Below are 6,530 nucleotides of genomic sequence, written 5' to 3'. Positions count from 1 at the left end.
TGTTGTGCGAATTTCTACAAATTTCTGTGAAGTTTAATTCTAGTTATTTGCATTCAAATTGCAATTCTGGATCCTGTTGCTACCTTAATTCAACTTCATTTCAGGAACTGAACTGGGATTTAAAAATGTAAAAAAAATTCTCATTCACAATAGAAGTAGTATATAATTAATAGCATAATTACTAAAAAATAACATGAATAAAATATATATACAGTATATATGTGTGCAATCAGTGCGTCAAGAGCACTCATACACGCATTAATATAACGGACTCACGCGTGCTTACTGTACGACTTCTGTACGCCACCGCAATCGTCTTTACCTTGATTGCAGTCTTCATCCATCAAAACTTTACTAGCGAGACTGATGGTTATCCAGTCGAGAAAACGTAGTTTCCATTAGTTAGCGGCTTAAAATCATCTAATCGCAAGCAGAGTAGCAAAATTGGGTTAAAGGGTTAGATATATATATATATATATATATATATATATAAATAAAAGTATATACACTCAATTCAGTTACAAATGGCACACAGCACCCAAGGCCAGTTAAATCCATTAAACTGCCATAAAAGCACCATAGAAATAGTCCATATGACTTTAGTGTTGGAATATAGCGTGCTGTTAGATGGACTTGTTTTATTGTATGTTGGTGGTGCTTTTGTCACCTGGATGCAGTATTTCATTGTTCACATTGTTTTTTCCAATACATTCTTCAAGATTTCTCATCCACAGAAGAAAGAAAGTCAGTGGGTTTGGAAGAACAAGAGAATGAGTAAACAATGACAGTTTTCTTTTTGGTGAACTATTCCTTTTAAGGAACTACAGTGCGGATGGACAGAATGCAAGAGTGTGCGAGAAAAATCGAGGAGCAGAGCGAACCTTTGAACCGCAGCGTTGGTAACAGTGAGTTTCAAGCGTATATTTCTCTCTGACGCAGCGAGATCACAGCTTTGCTCCAGGGCTTTTTCTCCAGATTGCCTCTGAGTCACAGGACTGTGATTCTGGCAGTAACATGCTGAGCACACTTTCCAAACCTAACAGCGCTAACCTCCATCATGAAGAAAACCGAGCGCTGAGGATCTGAACCCTCTGCTTTCAAAGAACACTTCTTCCCAAAATGAACATTTTGTCATTTCCTCACCTTCACGTCTTTCCAAACCTGTATTTTTCATTCATCCGTAAAACATATTTATTAGAGCTTTCGATTTAACACATTAATTTCATTAATTTGCTATAGAAGCTATAGAAAAACAATCCATTTAGGTCACTTTGGTAATCTTACATTTCATACAGTTGATTGGTGAAGAATATGATGCAAGGCAACAACTCACTGCTTGATGTAGCCTAAAGAATGCAGTTATGTGCTTCTAAAATTCAAGAGTTTGGGGCAAAAATTCCCCGTATGAGTTTCATATTTATATCATATGGTATAGTTAAGCGATATCACACGAGCAACGAGCGCAGTATCACACAAATTTTTGTCCCAAACAGAACGAGTGCAAATATGATATTGGTTTTATACAACAGTTCAATAAATAAGAACCTAATATTGTGTTATATTTTAGACACAATATTGTTTGTTTTAGCTCAATTTTCTACGAAAATAATACATATAAAGCCACAGCAGAACTGTTGTGCATCTCCAAGCAACACAGCAGTGATTCGTTTCTGAATGAATCCACATTTTGAATGAATCGTGTGAACCAATGATTCAATGGTCCATTCATAAAAAGAGCCATTTACTTAATTCCTGAATGAATCAGCCGTTTGAACGAATTGAATGAATGAATGACTCAATGGCTTACTCATTAAGACATTTACCGCCACCTGTTTTTAATTTTAGTTTCTTATTTAAAGCATCATTTCATTAAAAATTATTTAATATTTCAATCAATCAATCAATAAACAAACAAACACTAAAGGGATAGTTCACCCAAAAAATTACTCACCCATCACAATCATTTCAAACGTATATGACTTTCTCTATTTTGCAGAACATAAAATATATTTTGTAGAATGTTTGTAACCAAATTGTTTTGGTTAGCATTGATCTCCATTGTATGAAAAATAAAAAACCGAGACATTTCTCAAATTGTCTTCTTTAATGTTCCAAAGAACAAAGAAAGATTTGAGCACAAGTAAATTGTGACAAAAAGACAATTTTCATATTTGGGTGAACCATCCCTTTAATACCCATTTAAAACCTATTTTAATGCTTGAGATCCATTAAATCTCAAGCCATTATTCATGCAATTGTAATTGCAGTGTAAATGCATTCATGCCACCTCTGAGCTGCAATAAACAGTCAGTAAATGTATCTAAATACCCATTTAGATGCAGCTCCTGAAAAAAAAATCATGGCCTTTGTAGCCTAAAAGTTGGTGTAATAAATTTAGTGTCAAATCAAACCAAATACAGCTTTCAGCTTTCTTTCTAAAGCTACTTTTTGCAATGTCTATTTGATGCTTTTCTCATCTAACACAATAATGACTTGAAATAATTTTTGGGTTGGTAATTTCTCAGCGATATTGGATTAATTTGTGATTAATTAGATTAATTCATTGCCACACTGTGTAATTAATTTGATTAAAATATCAATCGTTTGACAGCCCCTGATATATATCTTAATATATATATTTTCCAAACACGATTTTCAAGGCTTGATCTCTAGACACCACGAGTCATCACAAGGAAAAGTGCCATTTGAACAATACTAGTTGTACCCCAATTTTCTGTTAGATGACTGAGCTACTTGAGCAGAATAAGAGAGCGGTCTGGTAATGTGATATTTAGTATGCGGAGCACAGGAAGATTACAGGCATCGCTTATGTACATTGCTAGATTTGGTGACTGTTGAAAGGCAAGAATAATCATAATGTGACAGCCAGAGAAAATTACTCAATGGGAAAATTGCTTGTTGTTTAATACACTCAGTGCAGTCGTGCAAAATTTTATGGCAACAGCCTCCGTGCTGCTTCTGAAATATCAAAAAACCCAGCTGGATCTGATATCATAAGGCAAAATCTGACAAGTTTCATATTTTGATCAGCCAGAAAGAACAAGTCTTGCTCCCGCCGTTACTTACATGAGCTCTGAACCATTTAGGCCAAATATACATATCCTTGTTTGCTGTCAAAACATACATTATTCTCTAAATGAATGCATTGTTTAGCATCAAGTACAAACGTTTTTAGAGTATCTGAGTGCATGTGTGTGAAAGCTTAATGGCAAAACAATAACTAGAATATCAGTGTAGTATCTCGTCAAAGTGATGGATAACATGGGAAATATCTCCTGGCTGATTTGTATGAGGCTTATTGAATTATGGCTGATACTTATTTGCATGTCAAACATAATAGAAGCCAAAGCTTTTGCACAAAGTAAAACATCCTCTCTGTGCTGTTGAACACATCAAAACACATCATCCAGCGAAAACAGTACGGATGGCCGATAAATTAAATATTCATGATGATACTGTATATACTTGATTAATAATTTTGATGGTGATATTAAATCGAGCGCTGCACTTATTTTTATGTGCTTTTTATTTGGGCATTGAGTTCTCAGTTGACTAGTTGTTTTTATAGTTCTGTTCACATCTGTTTTCAACAATAATAATAATACGTTTCTGGAGCAGCAAATCAGCATATGAGAATGATTTCTGAAGGATCATGTGACACTGAAGACTGGAGTAATGATGCTGAAAATTCAGCTCTGCATCACAGGAATGAATTACATTTTAAAACATATTCAAATAGAAAAGTTGTTTTAAATTGTAATAACCTCTCACAATATTACTGTTTTTATTGTATTGTGATCAAATAAATGCAGCCTTGGTGAGCAGAAGAGACCTCTTTCAAAAACATTAAAAAAATCTTACTGACTCCAAACTTTTAAAAGGTATACTGTATGTACTGGTATATTGCTGTTTTTGTTACTATGTGTTGTTATATTAGGGCTTTTAGATGAAAATTATTAAATATCATGCTTTCTTGTGCCAATTCAGTCAAATATAGCAGAAAACATACCTTAATTCTTACATTAAACATTTTTAATCTACCTGGAAGGGGGAGAATCAGATCTTGATGTGCTACATTTGGAAATGTGCATGTGTGATTTTGGGGTAATAATGACTTAAATGTCAGTCTGTTCCTCATTTAAAGCAATCATATGACTTCAGAAGACTTGGAATATAGCGTGCTGTTAGATAAAGAGAATCACTCTTAAGACATGTAAGATAAATGCATAAATACAGAGATTTATACCAAATTCATCAACTGGCTGAAAAACATCAAATATAATTTTTAGCTATATCATTCAGACCCTACTGAAGAGCTGGTAAAGTATTCTGATGTCAATGTTGTGCATCAATTCCATTATGTTCATCACATTATTATGCTAACTATTTTTGTGCACTATAAATCCACAGTGCTCGCCTGCCATGATTAAGCAGGAAGATTCATGTTTTGGGTGATGATACACCATCCTCCACTGCTGCCTGTGAGAGCACTTGGCAAACGCGCCCCACCCCGTCCCACGCATCTCATGCTCTCTTCTGGAGCAGCCCACCCATCGTCTATGGGGTCCGGTCTGCATCCTGCAGCTCTACGTCTCTACAACTTCTGCTCCCTCAGATTGATGCATCTGTGGCCGTCTGACTTTCCCATCATGCCCAAGAGTGGATTTGTCAAAGAAATGCCAGCGGCAGTTTGTCTGTCACCATCAGATTGATCTGGTCATTTTTCTCCATCACTGATGCACTACAGAGTTTAAGATGGATGTGCAAAAGAAGTTAGCAGTGCCTTAACAGACACTTCCGTACAAAGTACAGCGGGATTTAAACCTAGTACCTTCTAGTTATCAGTTAAGAACGCTAAAGTAAACATGAGGTATTTGCAACCCGATTTTCCTTACGTAATAGTTAAAATTTTCAAAAAAAGGGGAAAAAATACAATATCCATCATAAAATAAAGAGCAAAATCACAAAAAGAATGTGAAAATGTCTAAATGTCCAAAAATGTCCAAATGCATTATAGTAACAAATGTGCTTAAATGTCAAGGAAATAATAAAAATAACAATTTATTTTATTTTTCATTGTAATATTTTTATATATATAATGAAAAGTCATATACAATATTTATACAGTATACACATTTATTTTTCAGAGTAATATTTTTATGTTGTATTTTTTCATTATACTAAAAATTTGTGCCGTCAAGCGATTGATCGCATCCAAAATAAAAGTTTTTGCTTACATAATATATGTGTGTATACTGTGTATATTTACTATGTATATTTACTATGTATATATAAATACAAACACATGCATGTATATATTTAAGAAAAATATGTTTAGTTTATATATTAAATATATTTATATATAAGAATATAAATATATAAATGTATATACAAAATATATGTTTTTGTATGTGTATTTATATATACATAATAAATATACATAGTACACATACATATATTATGTAAACAAAAAACTTTTATTTTGGATGCGATTAATCGCGATTAATCGTTTGACACCACTACTAAAAATATAAATCTATAAGAAGCATTTGCAACCAGTTTTACTTACGTAAAGGTGTGTATTTGAGTAAAACATAAACTTTTTATAGTGATATTTACCACCATTCATTTAGTTAATTATAGGCAAGAGTTTTGCTTAAAAGACTGTTTACAGTGATAAATATCTATTTGCACTGCCAAAAATAATCTTTTATTTCGAATTTTATGTGTTGTTTACTTGTTAAAACATCAAAAAATGCTTAAAAGTATCATTTTACTTACTGTAAAACAAGAATGACAAAAAAAACAGACGGTGCATTAACACAAATTACACTTATTTTAAATATACATGAAGAAAACCAATCTTAATATCTCAAGTAAATTTACTTTGTTGGAAGCATTTTTATATATTTTACCTTAAAAACCAGGCAATTGTTGGTTATCAATAAATTTTGATGAAAGATTACTTTACTTTCAGATAATGTGCATTGTGCACAGGAAGACCTGAAATGTGTGTTGAGAAAGTAAAGAGAGTCAATTGTGTCCTCACAACCTTTAAACACAACACAAAGTGACAGTCTCAAAGATTATAGCTCATTATTTTTGTTCATTAAATGACTCACACCACAGATTTTTGAGTTTGTGAGTTATTCTTAAATGTCCGCCATCTGGAAAAACCATGGCTTTCAGCGTGAATGATCTTCCTTTACCAAAGACACACAGTATGAAGGAGCAAAGCCACATTGACTGTATCTCCACTAGCAGAACATCACTGAATAATGCTGTTCTCTCCTCATCTGTATTTCTTGACACTTGTAGCTCGCAGCAGAGAATATTCCCTGCAACAGATCGGCAGGGACACAGTAAATATATCTCTTACGTACACACAACACATGTTTAAACATCGAGATGTTCAGGTCCAACAGCGCTTGCGGCTACGCTCATATCATAAGACATCTGCTTACATCAACTCGAACGGGAATCAGAGAGAGATAGATTTTTTTTTAGAT

This window comes from Sinocyclocheilus anshuiensis, unplaced genomic scaffold (genome assembly GCF_001515605.1).
Source record: "Sinocyclocheilus anshuiensis isolate Anshui unplaced genomic scaffold, SAMN03320099.WGS_v1.1 scaffold78, whole genome shotgun sequence".
In the NCBI taxonomy this organism is placed as follows: domain Eukaryota; kingdom Metazoa; phylum Chordata; class Actinopteri; order Cypriniformes; family Cyprinidae; genus Sinocyclocheilus; species Sinocyclocheilus anshuiensis.
Note: the sequence above shows the minus strand (reverse complement) of the source record.